This window comes from Mesoplodon densirostris, chromosome 6 (assembly GCF_025265405.1).
Source record: "Mesoplodon densirostris isolate mMesDen1 chromosome 6, mMesDen1 primary haplotype, whole genome shotgun sequence".
In the NCBI taxonomy this organism is placed as follows: Eukaryota; Metazoa; Chordata; class Mammalia; order Artiodactyla; family Ziphiidae; genus Mesoplodon; species Mesoplodon densirostris.
The window spans coordinates 67,642,245-67,663,470 of NC_082666.1; positions in this window are offsets into that span (position 1 = coordinate 67,642,245).

Consider the following 21,226-nt stretch of genomic DNA (forward strand, 5'->3'; position numbering starts at 1 on the left):
GTAAAGTCCGCTTAGTACACAAAAGCCCTTTGTGAGAGTTGGTGGGAAAAATCAAGGAAAATTCACCTTTCTGCTATACACAACAAGAATTAGTAGCTAGATGTGACTCTGGGAATGTAGGCCCTAGGGATTCTCAGTGAAGGGATTATACAGAACATGAATTAATAGGTTCAAAAAAGGTATTTAAGTCTCAGAGACCACAGAAAAATTAGCTGACAACCCATTTGTATTAATACAACTTTAAGCTTAAATATGAAGTCATTTCTGAAAACGAAACTAACAGTTACTGAGGACTGAGTCTCTAAACCACAGTGGAATACTGGACATTTACCTAGTTTGTTATAGAAATCAGTATCATTCTGTCAGACTCCCTCTTGCTCAATTCTTGATCATTTTCTAACAAAATAGGAGGGTTCTTTTTAAAGCTGGATAACAGGCTGTGGGGCTGGGCTAAGGGAGGTTGCTTTAATTATCCCTACTTCTTGACTTGTGTATATCCAACCCAAGAATAGCAACAAATATAACTGTATTAAAGTTAATTAAATCTCAGTGTCATCATCCAAAAAGTTTTTTAAGGTTATAATCTACTATCTACTGTTAGGTAGAAGGACATGGATTATATATTCTTCTAACATTAGTAAAGTAAAAAACCAACAAAAACAATTCATGTTTGTGAAAAGATGAGATGAGGAAATACAGGCTGCCATCAATGAATAAATCTTTCCTTCGGGAAATAAAGATTGTCCACATATTTTTCTTGGTATGAACTTATAAACAAAGAATAAGTAGCCAGCTGTATGACCCTGCCTCTGTGCTTCCAACTAGGAGAATTTCTCCTGTTGTTATCAGGTTTTCCTGACAGATTTTTCTTACACAGTTCAGGGAGATTTTGAGAAGAGGACAACTGTTGTTTCCCTGAGCCACAGTTTATTTTTACCTGAGGGATGGTCTCAAAAAACAAAAAGAGAGAAAACAGTGTTCTCCTCGTGGGCTTCCCTGGTGGTGCAGTGGTTGAGAGTCCGCCTGCCGATGCAGGGGACATGGGTTCGTGTCCCGCTCCGGGAAGATCCCACATGCCGCGGAGCGGCTAGGCCCGTGAGCCATGGCTGCTGAGCCTGCGCATCCAGAGCCTGTGCTCTGCAACGGGAGAGGCCACAACAGTGAGAGGCCCGCGTACCGCAAAAAAAAAAAAAAAAAAAAAAAAAAGTGTTCTCCTCATAATGTCAATTTTACCATACCTTCCACCTTCACCTCTCAACACTTTAGCCAAAGTGATGAAAAAGAAAATTTGAGCAAGTTGTTTTGCTCACAATTTCCCTGATATTTCAATATGAATGCACACCCTAAGTTGACAAACTTACCCTAAAGAGCCTGATGAAGAGCAGCAGACACACAATATATCTAAGAATGGATCGTGTAAGTGGAACATTTTCCCTGTTCCCTGTCTTCATAGAGAAGACGTCATATGTATGATCCTACATCCTGCCCTTTGGTAGCATCTCTCCTTTTTCAAAATTTTATCATTTAACCTATTTATAATTAGCTCTAGTAAATAGGATATAAAAAATAAGTTTTAAAAATAACTATCGGGCTTGCCTGGTGGCGCAGTGGTTGAGAGTCCGCCTGCCGATGCAGGGGACACGGGTTCGTGCCCCGGTCCGGGAGGATCCCACATGCCGCGGAGCAGGGCCCATGAGCCATGGCCACTGGGCCTGCACATCTGGAGCCTGTGCTCTGCAACGGGAGAGACCACAGCAGTGAGAGGCCCGCGTACCGCAAAAAAAAAAAACTATCTTTTTTTCTAATTTCTTCACTTTTATCTGGTCATGTTGGAATCACATTCACTTGATCTAAAAATTCACATGCTTTTGAGTAGCATTAAATGGGATCACCAAAAATAACATTATTTGATTCAACATAAACTACAAACTACAAACACCGTATGCATACTAGCCTACATTCTATGCTGTATATAGACTTGACTGAAATATAATATCTGGTTAAAAAATAAGAGTACTCTTGAACTATATTCTTGAATTACCAAGACACATAAAAGTCTATTATTATTATTACCACTACCCAAGTTTCTCATTTTCTGCCTTGTCTTAAGGTAAGCCTCTTGCTGTAGAAACTAAATTAGAATAGATACAATGTATTACTACTGTCTCTTATGTATATGGCTGTTTTAAAGTGTTTTCTTTCATATTCTGAGCTTTGATACATGTATTTTCATATAATTCTCCCAAATTTCTGTGAAATCATTTATAGGCTTGCCATTTATTATCTTGAGTCGTCCCTGCAATTGTAAAGTTTTTAATGAGAAAAAGCAAGATGGAAAAACATTACTGAAGCAAAAATCAAATAACTGTTTCCATTTTGATTACTTTAGATTCTATGGCAAGCATATTTAATACTTTGATTGCTTATCAAGAAACATTGATCAGAACAGGAAATATTCCAAAGAAGCAGCAGCATTGAAAGACTCGGCTAGAGGCGGATTTAACTTACATTCTTGTCATTTACATGTAGGACTTCTTTTTTAATCTTTTTGCTTTTACTCAATATAAGTGAGTCTGTGCCAAGGGTTTAAAAATTTACCATGAATTTCAGTAAATGGTAGCACTTTCTGCCAGGGAATTGATGTAAAACTGTTTTTGGTAAACTATAGAACAGTTTCATTCTTTGAATTCAATTAACCTTTTCAGTAAACACAGGCCCAGTCCCTTTTACTTTGTCTGGTTAGCTTTGTGACTTATTCTTGAAGCCATGGACCCACCCAGCCTAGTAGTGACTAAGCCACTGCTACTTGGTAATGGGTCTTGATGCAAAAGTAATTAGCTTCTTGGGTGAGAGAGGTGGGCTGCTCATGGCTATTGTCTCCTAAACCAAAGGCTGAATGTTGTTATGTCTTTTTATGATGAAACCATGACCTTGAATAAGTCATTTATGAAAAAATAATTTTGTTCTTTCTTCTACCTTTTGGAATACTTGCATATTTTCTTTTAGGTTCTCCTACTTTCTTCCTCTGACATTTATTCCCCTATTCACTTTATTTTGTGTTTACCTTACCTTCTCATTTTTTTAGTAGTTCTAATTCTTTCATAGTTTTCCTTTTTATTCAAAATTTGTTTCTATAATAAAATTTGTTTATTTTTCATTGTTTTTCTTGACTTCATATTTATAAGATTAAAGGTCCAAATATCTGGTTTCTACTCTTGAATTTTTCCTACTTATTAGCTCTGCAGTCTTAGGAAAAATCACTCAATCTTTCTGAATCTCAGCTTCCTAATTGATAAAATGAGCAGAAAGGTAGAGCTATATGCATGACAAATCTTATTATTTTGAAGATTTCTTTATATTTTAAGTTTTTCTTAAATTCAGTACCATCTCAAAAACATGATCTGTCAGTACACAAATAATTTTAGAATTATATAACCTTGCTCATTCTCTGTTATCCAAATGAATTATTAGATATTACCACAGTCAGTAAAGAGATGCTTTGAGTGGAAAGATCATATTATCCAAAGCTAAAAGATAAGACTTCCTGAATAGGCTCCTCTCTTTCCCTTCATGAGGACACACACTCTGTGCTTAATTTTCCTCAGCCCTAGTAATAACATTAGTTATTGTGGGGTTCACTTAACAAAGTGTGTATAGAATTGCCAAAGTGAAATCATTTGCCCCCATGGTCACCATTAGTGACATAATTAGTACTAGAGAAGTAGATTTGGGGGAATAAGAGTAGTACAATTGTTTTTTTAGTTGGTTTCAGGTATTAAAACTGGTTAAAATTTTTTTAATTATTCTTAGCAAGGTAGATTGTTAAGATGGAAGCACAGAATTGAGGGTTAGAGGACCTGATCTGAGTCAGATTTAATTTATTAGCATTGGGCATGTTACTTAACTCTGTTGAGTCTCAATTTCCCCACATTTAAAGTTAGGATAATTGTAATTTCACCTACCTCAGAGGGTTGTTTCAAGAATGAAAATAAATGGTAAATGAAAAATATCTGGGTAAATTAAATCTCAGTACAGTTTGTAAACATTTTATTATTGATTTAACTCACCTTATAAGGTTTTTTCTTCCTCTTTTTTTTATAAAACACATTATCTTTTTTTAATTTAGTTAATGCACAGAGTAACAATTTGAATAGTATAATTAGGAGAATCATACTCAAATCTTGATCTACAATATAACAGCAGCTTCTCAAGAATGATACATCCTGATATATTCAAAATATCTTAATTATTTATTTTTTGAAATACAGGAAAGAGTAACTGAAAGTTTCACTAATTCTTTTAGACCAGCCCTAGTAATTTTTCTTGGCAGGGTAATTTTTCTATTAAAAAATAACGTAATAGAAATTGCTAAATATCATTTGATCCAAGTTAACTGCACAGAAAAACTGTAGAATAATATGTCAAGATGTAGATGCTGTTTTAGCTCTATCTCTACACTTTTTAAATGACTCACTCTTACATACCAGAGCAGCAGTACATTTTTAAATTTCTACCTCAACAAAATCACAAATTTATTAGACTCCACGGACTCTTGAAATCTCTACAGAAAGTTGAAACCATAAGTGCCAAATTCTCTAACACCAAGGACATGTAGTGTTCATTTTGTGTTGCAATGACTTATTTAAGAAAACAGCGCAGTGATCCAGGTCACATGACTGAGGTCCTGCTGCCTGCTTATGTTACTCAGAGACCTTTGCTGCTATATATGTATGCCAGTTGTGTAAGATGACACCAAAATGGTCTCTTAAATAAGGAATAGGCATTTGTGGGGTAGTATGGTACAGTGACATGTCTAATGTAAACTCTGATCAAATTCCAGCTTCTGCCACCAGTGTGTGACTTGGAAACATATTATTTAAATTCTCTGGTCTTTTGCTTTCTTATCTGTAAAATGACTATTATACTTTTCTCATAGAAAAATTGTTAATTAAATTCAGCTATGTATATAAAACATTAATATGATCCATGGCCCAAAAGTAAATGCTTAATGACTGGCAGCTTTTATTATTTCAAATTTTAGAATAGTATGAGGGCAACATATTTCACTGATGAAGGTCATAGGACTCTTTACTGGTGTGATATTTTAAAAGATTTTTAAGCTATAGTATCTTTCACACCATTTTGTTGACTGAACTCAAAAGCGTGTTCATTTTCCATGTCATGAGTTCCCCTGTACACTTGGAGCCTTGCATAATTTGAGTAACTGCTTAACTATTCAGGCCTTGAGAAGCCAGAATTTCCAATGATTTTGTAATTATCTATGGCAAATACTTTTAAGACTGTGCCAGTGTGCCTTGCCAATAAATATTAGGTGATGGATTAATGTATATTTTAATGAGGGCAATAAAGTGCCTCAATCAAAATCAAGTTAATGATTACCATAAAGTTAGTAAAATAGATGGCATATATTATACATTTACTGTGTGCCAAACACCTTACATGAATTATCTCATTTAATCCACTCAACAACCATATGAGATAGACCCTACTATTATTCCCATTGTACAAATGCATAAACTTAGAATGAGAGAAAATAAATTACTTTGCTAATATCATATAGCTATGAATATTGGAAAATTAGAATGTGAATGCAAATGGCCCATCTCTGGAACTAAAGATTTTAACAACTGTATTTTATTTCTAACTATGATTTTATAGAAGACTCAGATACTCACAAACTGCCTTTTTCAAATAATTTTTATTGGAGCATAGTTGATTTACAATGTTGTGTTAGTTTCAGGTGTACTATTCACTCAAGTGAATCAGTTGTGTATATATATATATATATATATATATATATATATATATCCCTCTTTTTTAGATTATTTTCCCATATAGGTCATTACAGAGTATTGAGTAGAATTCCCTGTGCTATCCAGTAGGTCCTTGTTAGTTATGTATTTTATATATAGTAGTGTGTATATATCAATCCCAATCTCCCAATTTGCCCCTCCCCCATTCCCCACTGGTAACCATAAGTTTGTTTTCTACACCTCTGATTCTATTTCTGTTTTGTAAATAATTTCATTTGTACCACTTTTTTTAGATTCCACATATAAGCGATATCACATTATATTTGATAGACTGCATTTTAATACAAACAGGATCCTTGTTTCAGTGAGTTCTGGGCTTTAGAGATGTTTTAAATTTCTTCAGGATCAAAATAATGTATGTGTCACATATAGTGAGAATCATAAGAAAAACCAAATAAGAAAATATAGTTTGAATTTGATAGTTTCATATTATACATAGCTTTTGTAAAACTGAGAAGTTTTATTTTGTTCGAAAGCCAGGTACTGAAGGCAGAGAGTGTCTCATCACTTTCTTGGTTAAAGGTAAAGCCTGTTTAAGTAATTTTGATGGACCAAAGTCTTATTCAGCATATATCTGGCTTTCGAGCAAAATAAAACTTCTCGGTCTAATTAAAATATGGGTAGTTGAAGAGAAATAGGAGCCTTCCCATGTCTCCTCATGAATGTGATGTGAAGGTAACATAAGAATAGATAATCTTAGAAGTAGATGATATGGTGTCACATGAAAATATTTACCTGAGATGCTTATTGGACTAAGAAGAAGAAGAATACAATATAAAAAGTTTGGGTCTCTATGCTTTGGCTGTTTTGTTAGGGTCACCCTGTGGCATAAACTCCTCCTTCAAAGGCCTTATAGTAAACTCTTTGTGGTATATCTTCAAGCTTATGCATTGTGTGAATATATATGAACATTTACTCTCCCACACTTTGAAAATATGGTCAATAAAGATTTTGCACTATAAGTTTACTTAAAAGCCCTGAGTTTAATAACCACCACATATCCACCACTCTGCTGCAACCTGAGTATATGAGGATGGTCTTGTATGACCTTGAATTATACTTGATCACTGGCCACCAGGAAGGTCTACCCAATCCATGCAGTATAATAAAATCAGACAGGTCATTCGTGAAGGCTGATAACAGTGGCATCCCTCAGAGGGCCAGTATAAAGGGCCAAGGTGTATTTGAAATGTCACTCAAATACAGCCAGGGGCTAGGAAGACTGATGAAACATTCGTAGCAGTGTTTGATTTTCTGTTCTGCTCTCCTCCCTATTTTATTTTGATAACTAGATGGGTGATATATTTTTAAATGGGGATTCTTATAAATAGATATAGCTCTATAAATATAAGTTCTATTCCCACTGGACTGGGTTCTCAACAAACACAGCTTTTAAATAAAGACAAAATACCCAATATCACCTCCTTTCTTTCCCACACTGTCTATGGATGCTGATATGTGGGTGAAGAAAAGTAGGTAAGCAGGAATTGGGAAAAAATAAGAACAAAGAGAATAAAGGGGAAAAATATGGTTTCTTTAAATCCAGCCTAAATAAAATATTTTTTTAAGATTAAAAAAAGGAAATCTTACTAATTCGAGTCAATTTCTATTCTCTTTCAAAATAATGAGATTGTTTCTCAAAAGTTTTCAAAAGTTAAAGCTAGACTTCTCATGTAATATATTTTAGATGGTTTTCTTTTTAGTATCAGTGATATAAGTAAAGTGAAAATGATATAAGTGATGTGAAAATGCCACTACAATTTTTTTAAGGACTTTACAAAGCCATGCAGTTACCTCAAAGTGTTTCAGAAAAAGTATTTGTTACCAAGACTTTTTCAAATTAAATGTAAACTGTTACAAAATCTTACATCAGGGGCTTCCCTGATGGCGCAGTTGTTGAGAGTCCGCCTGCCGATGCAGGGGACACAAGTTCGTGCCCCGGTCTGGGAAGATCCCACATGCCGCGGAGCGGCTGGGCCCGTGAGCCATGGCTGCTGAGGCTGCGCGTCCGGAGCCTGTGCTCTGCAGCGGTAGAGGCCACAACAGTGAGAGGCCCACGTACCGCAACAACAACAAAAATGCGTCCTACCTAATGGGAGAAGGTATTTGCAAATGATATATCTGATAAAGGATTAATATCTAAAATATATAAAGAACTTATACAACTTAATATCAAAAAACATACAACCCAATTAAAAAATGCGCAGAGGATCTGAATAGACATGTTCTCTAAGACATACAGATGGCTAACAGGTACATGAAAAGATGTTCAACATCACAGATCATCAGGGAATGCAAATCAGAACCACAATGGGGTATCACCTCACACCTGTTAGAATGACTCTTATTCAAAAGACAAGAAATAATAAATGTTGGCAAGGATGTGAGAAAAGGGAACCCTTATGCCCTGTTGGTAGAAATGTAAGTTGGTGCAGCAACGATGGAAAACAGTATGGTGGTTCCTAAAAATTCAAACTGCCATATGATATAGCAGTTTCACTTCTGGGTATTCATCCTAAGAAAAAAAAAACACCAGCTCAAAAAGATATGTGCACCCCTTTGTTCATTGCAACATTATTTACAATGGCCAAGATATGAAAACAACCTAAGTGTCCATTGATAGACGAATTGATAAAGAAAATGTGGTGTATGTATATATATACGGTAGAATATTGTTCAGCCATAAAAAAGAGTGAAATCTTGCCATTTGCAGCAACATGGTTAGACCTAATGGGTATTAGGCTAAGTGCAATAAGTCAGATCGAGAAAAACAGTTACCATATGATTTCATTTATACGTGGAATCTAAAAAACAAAACAAACAAAACAGCAACAGACTCACAGATACAGAAAACAAACTGGTAGTTGCTAAAAGGTAAGGGTATTGGGGATGGGCGAAATAGGTGAAGGGGATTTATGGGATAGAAACTCCCAGTTATAAAATAAGTAAGTCATGGGGATATAACATACAGTACAGGGAACATAGTAATATTGTGATAACTTTGTATGGTGACCATTTCAAAATATATATAAATACTGAATCATGATGATGTACATCATTATATTTCAATTTCCAAAAAAAAAGTGTTTAAAATCTACTGTGTCCTAGTAAAGTATGAAGAGTAGATGGCATGTGGGGCATTGAGCTTATGTGTTTTAATTTCACTCATTGATAGACTTCATAAAGCTAATCACCCATTATTTAAATTTCCATAATTTCTACACATTCTGAACCCAGCAAGCACTGTGTGTCACTTTGGTACAATGTTCTCCACATCCTGAGGTAATGGCCATATCCTGTGTGTTTCAACCTTTTATTTTTATTTTGTCCAGCTAAAGAATGTTTCAGTTTTAACCTTCTCGTTACATAACAAAGAGAACAACAGTGTTGAAATAACAGTCATAGCCAATTAACATTTAATCCCTGACTTGATTTATGGAGAAACCAGGCTGAAACCTTATGCACTCCCAAGCACTGGAGTTTAGCAAGCAATCCAAGCAAAGAAAAAGCACAGTTGCAATCTGGGTGTATTAGAGAAAGGAAGAAAGGCAGCATTAGTTCATTTTGCTTTCAAGGGTGAGTCATTCACCCTGTGCCACTGCTGAAGTGAAACATTTTTATTGATTTGCAGATTAAGAATCTATTTAAAAAGTGATAAATCAATCATTCTCGTCAAGCCTCCAGCAGCGTGTTCAGGAACTTGAAAGCAATCACTGCTGTTTGAGGAAAGCTTACTTAACTTGTGTTTCTTCTAATGATAGAGAAAACTATAGCTTATAATGAAGGTACTGTGTATTGAACACCTTGATGAAAAGTCAGAAGATTGAGCTGGCATAAATCACCTCAATCCAGGAGCCTGAAGTTGGGATGAAGAGCAGAGTTTATCCACCTTAATTATCATCACATTTGAAAGTCAGTGAGGAGCCCTCCATCGTGAACTTCTACTCACATCTAACCGTTGTTCACGATTTTATCTTATATTATGATAAAAAGTAGATGAGATTAAAAATAAAACTATCTTGATACTATCGGTGTTGCCTTAAAACAGTAGACCATAATCAGAGATCAAACTATTTTTATTAAATCTTAAATCCTAAGTCTGTGTTTATAAAGGGAAAAGTGATTCTACTTCATGTCCTTAAAACTTATCTGCCAGCAAAAAAAAAAAAAAAATCAAAATGCAGTATTTTTCAAGACAGATATGAAATATTTGCATGATAGTATTATTCCATTTCTGTAATGCCTTGATCTCTTTGCACAGATTAGTGCTTGGAAATGAGAAGAGACAAAGTAATGTTACTTCACTAAACTATGATTGTTTCTTAGGATTTTAGAATTTCACTTGTCAGCTTTATTTGACTTTAGTGAGTATCATGGTAAATTCAGGGATTACAAGGAAGGCTATTATTCCCTAAACTCTAAATGGCACATTGGAAAGCTGTTCCATATTTGTATTCTTTGTTTCAAACCTCTTCTAACAAGTATTAATGTAAAATCACTTTTTTTAACCCCAACCATAGATCACCTCAGATATAACATTTAATTGATCAAGATTACTAAGCTTAATAATATTTTCTTACCTGAAAAATGATTATTATGAAAATGACTTGAGTGTGTTTCAGTAAATAAAAGGTATTTTTTAGAAAAAAATAAAGATGCCATAAAGTGTCTTCATGTAATTAAATTAAAATGTTTCTGCAATGTTGTGTATCAGTGTCATAAGCTTTAAAAGTCAACCTTCTAGAATCAGACAACCTTCCAACTCAGAGATGTTTGTTATCAGGCTTCTCTAGTGGATCAAACCATAGTATCAAGATTCATCTAAATCTTTTAACCTTTGATCAGCAATCTTATTCAAGGGAGGTAGACCAACAGTCCCCAACCTTTTTTGGCACCAAGGACCGGTTTTGTGGAAGACAATTTTTCCATGGATGGAGCAGTGCGGGGGGCTGGGTAGGGGGGGCAATTGTTCAGGCGGTAACGTGAGCGATGGGGAGCATCAGAGGAAGCTTCACTCACTCACCCGCCGCTCACCTTCTGCTATGCAGCCCAGTTCCTAACAGGCTGTGGACCGATGGCCTGGGGGTTGGGGACCCCGAGTTAGACTATGGAAATAACATAGAAGAAGAAACAAATTACATTCCCTAAGCTATTAATCATTGTTTTACATCACTGTGAAAAATTAGAAATGAAATGTCTGATAATAAGAGAATGAGCAAATGATCTGTTCTCCGAGTATAATATTATACAGCTGTTAAAAATTATATTGACTAACATTGTAGAAAAATATGACACAACTAAACTGAAGGCTTCTAAATGACAGAGATTCCATTTTACTTGACTCATTTTTGTCTCATATTATCTAGGGTTACACTAGCTGTTGCAAAAAATATAGCCCACAATGTTAGTAGTCTACCACAAGAGAAGTTTATGTCTCCCTCAATTAACAGTGCAATGTGGATGATTCTTATTAGCAGACAGCTTTGCTTCATGCAGTGTCTCAGGAATTCAGACTTCTTTCATCTTATGGCTTTGCCTTCCCCTAGTAACTCATTGTTCTCTGCATCTGGTCAACAAAAAGGGGAAAAGAAAGAGCATAGAGAAGGTACAATGATCCTTGAATAACTTGACTCAAAAGTGACCCAGGCCAATTTCACTTCCAGTCCATTGGTAAGACCTATGGCATGGTCAAAGTAAATGCAAGGTGATTTTCTAATAATGGCTCTATGACAAGGAAGTGAAGGCACATATTTTGATAGCCTATTTGCTGTTTCTGCCACATTTTGTTCAGTGTAGCGTGTAGCTTTTTGAATGTTGGTTGAATGTGGTTTTTTTGCCAAGAATTGCTGGAAAATTAGCCAGAAGGCATGAAATAGCTTGGTTCTTGGGAGTCTACAAGTCATCCTTGAAAAATAAGCTAGAGACTGAGGCAGAGACCAGATTATATAGAGCCTTGTGCATCAGGTGAATAAGTTTACAATTTATCCTGTAGAAAATGAGGAGGTATCGAGGGGTTAAGAATCGGGAATAAGGCAGTCAGAGCTGTAGTTTTTCCAAATACAATACTAGCTGTAATGTGGAGCATAAACTCTCAGGAGTCAAGATTAGATGTAGAGACACCAGTTAGAAGACTAATTAGTACAGATGATAAAGGAAATAGCAGTGGGTTATGAGGGGGAAACAGATGTGAAGCTTAGGGGTGGGATGGACAGAACTTCATTCCTAATTATGGAAAGGAGGTGAAAACAAAAAAGACACATGGAGAATTACCTCGTTGTTTAAAGCTTGGGGGATTGCATTTACCAACATTAAAAATTCAGAAGGAAAAACAGAGTTTTAGAGAAGAGTAATCAGTTGTATTTTGAGTTTGACATGCCTGTGAGTCTTCCAAGAGAAAGGAGATATTCAAGAGGTGGTTGACCGAAGAGGTCTTTAGTTCAAGCTACTGGATGGGAAGTAGAAAGGTACTGATGTACCTCTCTACTGATACACAAGTACAAAGGATGTACTTTCAAAGGTACATCCTTTGAAAGTCTATAGAGTGAGCAGAGCACAGAACTTGAAATAGTACCACTTTTGGAGGAGTAAAAAATCTTATGTACTAAAGAAAGAAATGTAATATAGAGAGGAAGACATTTAAATTATCATCAAGATAGGAAATAAACATTGGACCAAGGTTCTAGATTAATATATGTAAATGAGAAGGAACCAAGAGCAGTGGAGAGATTTGTCTTAAAAGAGAGAAGGGCCATCTATTCTATCAACATTGTAGAGGAGGAGATGAAGGCAAATTCGTATGTCAATGAGTTGGTAATTTTAGAGGCAGAGAGTTTATTTTTGAGACTTCAGTAAGCTCAGTAAAAATAAGAATATTTGCAGAATCACAGAGGTCACTCACCAAAGACTCATAAAAGGATTGTTGTGTGTTCCCTGAGAGTTCTGGGAAAATTGTTGACCATAAAGTGGCTGTAATTTGGTAAATGTATCTGTGATTGATTTTGTTTAATGTAATTTTACGTATTGATAGATACCAGGCTGAGCGTCATGTCATGCATCCTGCTTTGCTCACTTAGTTCCATGCTATATTTCTCTTGGGAGATAACTGGCATAGTTGATTCTGTTATTTTACTCTTAACTCATTCTTCCCCTACAAAACCACATTGGATGATTCATGAAAGGGTAAAAACTGGTCTTGTATGTACATGTTACGAAGAGTTATTTGGCTAATAATGTCCTCAGTTTTTTATTTGGGTCAAGCTGCATCTTGTTTAACTTATCTATAAATCACCTTAATCAGTCTTTTTTTTTAACTTGAGAATAACTTTGTTTCAGAAGCTCTACATATATATTTTTTTAATTAATTATTATTGGAGTATAGTTGATTTATAATGTTGTGTTAATTTCTACTGTGCAGCAAAATGAATCAGCTATACATATTCATATATCCCCTCTTTTTTTGGATTTCCTTCCCATTTAGGTCACTGCAGTGCATTGAGTAGAGTTCCCTGTGCTATACAGTATGTTCTCATTAGTTGTCTATTTTATACATAGTATCAATAGTGTATATGTGTCAATCACAATCTCTCAGTTCCTCCCACCACCACCCTTCCCCCTTTGTATCCATACATTTGTTCTCTACATCTGTGTTTCTATTTCTGCTTTACAAATAAGATCACCTACACCATTTTTCTAGATTCCACATATATACATTAATATATGATATTTGTTTGTCTCTTTCTGACTTACTTCACTCTGAATGATACTCTCTAGGTCCATTCATGTCTCTACAAATGACCCAATTTCATTCCTTTTTATGGCTTAGTAATATTCCATTGTGTATATATACCACATCTTCTTTATCCATTCCTCTGTTGATGGACATTTAGGTTGCTTCCATGTCCTGGCTATAGTGAATAGTGCTGCAGTGAACATTGGGGTACATGTATCTTTTTTTTTTTTTTTTTTTTTTTTTTGCGGTATGCGGGCCTCTCACTGTTGTGGCCTCCCCCGTTGCGGAGCACAGGCTCCGGACGCGCAGGCTCAGCGGCCATGGCTCACGGGCCCAGCCGCTCCGCGGCATATGGGATCCTCCCAGACCGGGGCACGAACCCGTATCCCCTGCATCGGCAGGCGGACTCTCAACCACTTGCGCCACCAGGGAGGCCCCATGTATCTTTTTGAATTATGGTCTTTTCTGGGTATATGCCCGGTAGTGGGATTGCTGGGTCATACGTAGTTTTATTTTTAGTTTTTTAAGGAACCTCCATACTGTTTTCATAGTGAGTGTATCAATTTACATTCCCACCAACAGTGCAAGAAGGTTCCCTTCTCTCCACACCCTCCCCAGCATTTGTTTGCAGATTTTTTGATGATGGCCATTATGACCAGTGTGAGGTGATACCTCATTTTAGTTTTGATTTGCATTTCTCTAATAATTAGTGATGTTGAACATCTTTTCATGTGTATGTCTTCTTTGGAGAAATCTCTATTTAGGTCTTCTGCCCATTTTTTGATTATGTTGTTTGTTTGTTTGATAGTGAGCTGCTTGTATATTTTGGAAATTAATCCTTTGTCAGTTGCAGAAGCTCTACATATATTTTAAAAAAAAGATTTTCTAATAGCAGAATTTCAAAGCTTCCTAACCTGGAATCCAGTCAGTTGATATTTGGGGAACTGTTTCCCTGTCAGATGTTATACTAGGGTGAAAACAGTATGAGAGAGAGGGGGAGAGAGAGGGAGGGAGGGAGAGAGAGGGAGAGAGAAAGCATGAGAACAAGATCTATTCATGTTAGAATCTCATGGACTGACAATTTCACACAAAAATGTGCTTCATAGTGATATAAAATGATAAGTGAAGGATATTTCTAAGTAAACATATCCTAATTGTCAGCATGTAAAGTTTTTTGAGGATTCTTATGGACTTAGGAGTGTGCGTCAAACATAAAGTTTTGCGGTGTAAACTGTATGCTGGTAAGCCTTATTTTGTTTATGAGAACATGAATAAGGTTCATATGGGCATATATACATAAATGTCAATTAATTAGAATATTTACTGAGGAAATTCACAAGAAAAACTCTCAACATCTTAAGTTCTCTCTGTGTTTGCCTCTGTGTGACTTTGAGTAGCTCATAGGTAGCAAGCAATGGGTGACTGTTAATATACAGAAAATTATCTTAAGGAGAATGAATAACATAAGGATTCCACCCCAAATTCAGGGTTCTCTTAGAGATTTTTTTTTTCTTTCCCTTGTTTTTAGACAGCTGAGGACTGGGAAACAATATTCTACAGTAATAAATATGTTTATGATTACAAAAAGGTGAAAGTAAAATATATCTAGTATTACCTGTAAGTTAGCAAAATCAGTGTGTTTGGGGAATCGCAAGTATACTGATCAAAAAATGGACTTCACCAGACTAGGTTTCCATTCAGCCTTATTTAAAAACTATATTTCAAGTTATTATCTGGTATGGTAGAAAGAATACAGACTTTTGAATTGAATAGGGAAGCTTCTAAAATTCCATTTCTACATCTTTTTTAATCTAGTGATTCTAGACACGTATCGATATTTAACATAGTTTAATTTTCTAGGATAGTAATATCTACCTCACAGAGATATTGTGAAATATATATGTAACCACTGTGATATAGTAGCATTCAACAGATTCAATAAATTGTAGTTCCCAATTCAATAATTGTAGTTCACTCTAATTTAGCTGTATATCTAAAAGCAGAATATACTGTGGGTAAAGACACAAGAAGTTTCAGGAGCTATATCTTATAATTAGGCAAGCTTGGTGACATCCAGCTTCTATGTCTTTTGCTGCTAAAAAACAATACAAAGAAGGAAAAAAAGGGAAAGATCATGTTCACTGCAGAATAATTTGTTGTAAGATGAACAAAACTCTAAAAGTCAACTTAAGTTTATCTGACCTTTGCTAAAATTTAGTAGTAGAGATAAATAAGTAAAATCTAGATGAGTTGTATTAATAAATATTTAGTGGTAAGATTTACATGAGAGCTGGAATGAGCAAAAAGGAAAGATCAGGAAGCTGAAATTGACAAAGTAAATTACCCTAATAAATGCGATTAGTGTCTGGAGAACTATAGAAACAAAATGGAAGATTGTCATGGTCCTTTGTGCTTACTGTATCTCATCAGTTATTTCAAACATATTTAGAAATAAATAAATAAAACAGGATAAATTGCCCTAGAGATGTTTTAGATTCATTTTGGTGAATTAGGGAATGAAAATACAAACCATTCATTCTGACACTGGTTCAGAGTTTATGGACAAATTGTTCAGTCACATTGTAACTCAATCCCATTGCATCTTAAATTATTTTGCTTTAATTGAACAAGCATTCATTACATTTCTACCATAAACAAAACACTGCACCAGGCATGAGAGAAGTGAGTGAAAAATAGGAAGCCTTTTAAATCTTTCAGATGTTACCTGCAGCATTACATACATTAGATAAAATTTTGTTGAGCTGGGGTGTGTGCCATGAAGTCATGAACTACCAAAAACAGAAAAAATAAAATAAAATCACCTGCATTCTTTGATGGGGTATTTGCTATTAATTTATATTCATTTAAATTCCATCCATGTGTGTGACACCACAAAACTGAATTTTTTATACACTACCTCATTACATGAGTGATATAAGAACAGAGCTTGTTTCTTCAACTCATTCAGCATTCTAATGAACAGAATACAAATTTTGTTCCATTAAAAATAATGGAATATAACTATCCTACAGCCATTTAAATGCTTTAGAATAGAGCAGTCCTCTTTTTATTCCAGGAGGCATATACAATAAATCTCATTATGAAAATTACCATATTCAGACTATCTTAATAATGCACATGCCGATATCTCTCCCACCTTCAAAGAAACAAATAATGGTGAAAATTATGCTAGCACTGACAATAGCTAGGAAATATTGAGAAATAAATAATTTATTTATTTCTTATTTCTTAGAGTAAAACAGCTTCCTATGCATTTAACTAGCTAAAAGATGCCTAGATTTTGAACATTCAAAAGTACTGAATATGTCGAAAACGTCTATAGAGAGAGAGACACTGATAGGTATCTTGTTTCCACACATGCATGTTTGGACGCCTGCACGCATAAAGAAATCAACACATAAAATCAAATCTTAACAGATTTTGGATCAGAGAGATAGAGATAATCTTCCAGCGGTGTCATGAACACCATTTGAATTGATTAAACAGCTGATAGTCCATTGTTGTTCTTCTCCATGGATTGACCCACCAGTTTGAGTGGATTTTTATTGAAGGCCCTCTCAGAGATAAGTAACCTAAACACATCCCAGGCCTGTGCTGCTACTAGTAAAACATTTATTTCCTGATTGCTACAACTCATAAGTAACTACTTTCACTCCCCTTAAGAGAGACGAGAAGATTGCATTGTGCTTTGAACAGCTAGATTTAGGATTCTCTCGAACACAACTTGAAGCAGAAGCAGCTAGAAGGCTAGATTGCAGACTGATCCTGCAGAGTCTCTCCACCTTTCGCTGGGAAAAATCAGAGGTCAGGTTTCCTCCTCTGTGCCTGCTATTTATACTAGTGCTTTCTTTCCAGGTATAAGACCTATTTTACAGGTACAATGTTATAACCTCCCAGAAGAGGTTTCTTGCTCTACCCTCACCCACAAGTGATCAAGCATAGATCTTCTATACACACTTCAATACACTGAAAGGATCTTATTTCTCTTTTCTCATATACAATGTAGAAACCAATCTCTATGCTGACTAAGCAACTTCTAAAATCCTCTCTAATTTGGATTTTTTTTTTATCTAATTCACATTTATTCCCCATGGTTTTGGAGTTAGACTCCAATTGCAATTCAAAGTGTTCTAACATTCTCTCTTGATTATTTACACTCCCTTATCCTCAGTTTCTACAGTTTTTAAATGGGTATAGTAAAGCTGGTCCTTCATATTTTATTTAGCTTTTTTAAGGATCAAATGGAACCTTTTGATTCAAATGAAGTCAAATTTAATGTTTGTGACATGAGGCACTAATTAAACAAAAGAAATGTTTAATTAGAAAACACATTTTCAGGGTATTACATGTATACTTCCTTTGTTGAGAATAAACAGGGCTAGCAAATTAAAATTGCAATATATTTGACTACATTTATCTGTAATTCATAATGTCTCTTAAAACCTATTATTGACACTGGGATAAAAAGTTAATGTGCAAGGTTAGGATTATTGTTTACTGGTTATTGTTTAATTAATTGCTTTATACATTCTATTTTTATCTACCTAGGATACAGTCAATGAACACAATTTCTTGCAAAGTACAGGTCAGTTGGTTTCAGTGATTTTTCAAATGGAGAATGGGAGTTTTGATTCTGTATTCTGTTTAAAACAATGGTAGATCTCCAAGCCTTAAATTTCTATAATGATTGCAGCTTAGATTAAGGAACGATTTGGTTGTCAGAGATAGGAGTTTCTAATCTCATTTTCACAGCTAATTATGGGGTAAGTTTAGAAAATCACACGCAAGAAAGAGCTTTCTTCTTCTAAATTCTTTTTAAGTAAAATGATAATAACCTTTACTTATTTTCTCTGCAACAGGTTTTTGGGAGTATCTTGTTAATGTAATTCAGGATTAGAGAGTTTCCCAAACTAATCAAATAGGAAGACACTGGAGCAATGCCTTGTTTCTGAAGTCTTTTGGTGATTTTGTCCAGTTTGTTATCAATTTTCTTTTTAATTTGGTGGTAGCTGTACATAATATTCGGACCTCTCCTGCAGTTCTGTACATCTCTTGTTATATGGCCACATAGCATCATAGCACACCAATTAAGTGTTTGACATGGATTAAATGCCTGCTCAACCACCTTCTGGCTTTGTGACCTCACACAAGTTATTTAATCTCTGTGAACCTTTAGCTTCTCTTTGGAATTGGAAATGACAATATCTACTTCATAGTGTTGTTTTGAGATAATTTAATGAAAGCAACTAAAACATGCCATAAATGCTAGTAACTACCTACTGGCATTTGCCTTTTCCTATTGTGCCCTGCCCTGTGCAAACTTTGACTCAAATAGACAAGAGTTTGAATCCTGGTAGTAATGTTTATTTGTTATGGTTACACATCTGTGTGTAGTAATGCTATTTTGAAACCTGCCCTCTCTATGGCGTATCCCACCATGCTTGGTCATTAAATCCTCTATAGTTTCTCTATCCTCCTACTCTTTCTTCAAGCACCACTACACAAACATCAGCAGAACCAAAACAGTAACCACCTGTATGAAGTTGCTACCTTGGTATATCCAGTTTGGGATAAATGAGACCCATAGGGAATCCTGAATGAGAGTTTCTTTTCAGGGTAGTATTTTATTTCCCCAATCAATTTTCAGAATGCTGGGATAGTAGAGAAAGTTCTCAGATAAGTGTCCAACTCCCATAACATGATTCTAAATTAAATCCTAGGTAGGAAAAAAAAAAAAAAAAGAAACAAGCATCTTCACACCATTCTAAGGGGGAAACTCATGATCCATCTCAGGAAGAGAGATTCCTATTTAAATTATTACATATTCAAATTGAGCTGAATTCAGAATAGAAACCTCTATTCCCAAATGGAGAGTAAGAATAAGTTGGAAAATTCTACTCTTTACAAATATACAACTTAAATTCATTCAATCAATATTTTTGATCACTTACTATGTAAGATTATGGCAGTGCAGATGAGAGGATAGATGAACTGAATAAATTTTGTGCCATGTTTTGTCTTCGAAGATTCTATGTAAAAAATTTATGAAACAGCATAGACAATATAAAGTATCAAAGATTCTACTCTGTGGTGGAGTAGTATTCTTTTAGAAGCCCTCTTTGATGTACTAAGAGAGAGTTTTCTGTAATTCTGTAGCCTCAAAGAAATGTGTCCTGGTTCTGTGAGGCCAGAAAAGAGGAAGTATTTGGTCTGAGGACTTGTTAAAGAGAAAAATTATTCATGATACTTGTTAAAGATGGTAAAGCAAACTTTATTCAAAGGGAGCTACTGCAGTGAGGTTTTGTAGTCAGGGAAAGAAAGGCGACTAAACTCCAACCCCAGTGAGGACAAGCAGGGATTTATAACTACGGAGCAGGGTAAGGATCAGTGGATATAAAATTACTAAGACGAAATATCCGGGGTAAGGGAGATTCTTGCTACACGTGCTCAATAGATTTCTTGCTGAAGGCAGGCCAGGGTGATAAGATTTTGAGTTTGGGGGATAAGGAATTCAAATCAGATATCTAGAATGGGCAAATACCAAGGGTAGGAAATTTTCACTAAGCTGGCTCATCAGTATTCTTGCCCAAACTGGATTCTTGAGGTACAGTGAGGGAAGCTCGAAGTCAGACCTTGTCCAGCAGAGACCTCGGGGAACCTGATTAAAGTTAGGTCAAAGAGGAAGGAGTCTTTGTCAGCCCCAAGAAGTATTGATTTTAGAGGCAGGCATGTAGACCTATGAGATAAAGTAAAGTAGATGATTCTATCAGCTGGATAGCTTTTGCTTTATTTCTACCACCTAATGTTGATTTGTGACATTCTCTTGAAAGCTGATATTCTGCTATAAGTTGTTTTGTTTCATTTAAAGCAAGTTTCTTTTGAGTTTACCTACACCATTTAGGAAAGTAAATTCAAGTGTTTGTGTTGCGATGTCATTTGGGGTGAGCAGAAAAAAATACAGCAGAGATACAAAATGACAGGTCAGGCAAGAGCAGGGCACCAAGTTGTCCTAGGACTACATCTCAAAAACATGAACTTCATGTGAAAATAATATTTTTCACTTTAAAGAAAAGGAACAAAGACTTTCAAATAAATTACTGTTTCTTTCTCTTATACTCTTCAGAAAGGCTGAGAAGAAAAATAAGTGCCTCATTTCATGATTCAGCTTAATTTATATCACTTATACCATGTAACACTATTAAATTATATTTCTGGAAAATGTGCTAGAACATGAATCTCACCAAAAGAGCTTGAAGATTCTACTGTAAATAACATGCAATGATATTTTTGCTATCTAATGCTAATTAACCCAGCATGCTTCACAGTGTTTGAGAATTTTGTAGTTTAAATAAATTCATGTGATGAAAATTCAACGCAAAAATATTATTTCTTCTGTAGAATAAATTACGTTTAAATTGCATCAAAATATCCATTTTAATAACTTTAATCTACAAAAATAAACTTCTAATTATATGTGTATTTTAATCGGGTACAGTTAAATAGAAGATAAAACTACTCTGAATTCATTATTTGGATTCTCTCTGTTGATAAAGCTGAGGCAGTAAATAGCAACCCTAGGTAGCAAATACCAGTTTCTAGTAGATTGGCTCTATTCCTAATGAGAACAGGTGAGGAATTACAA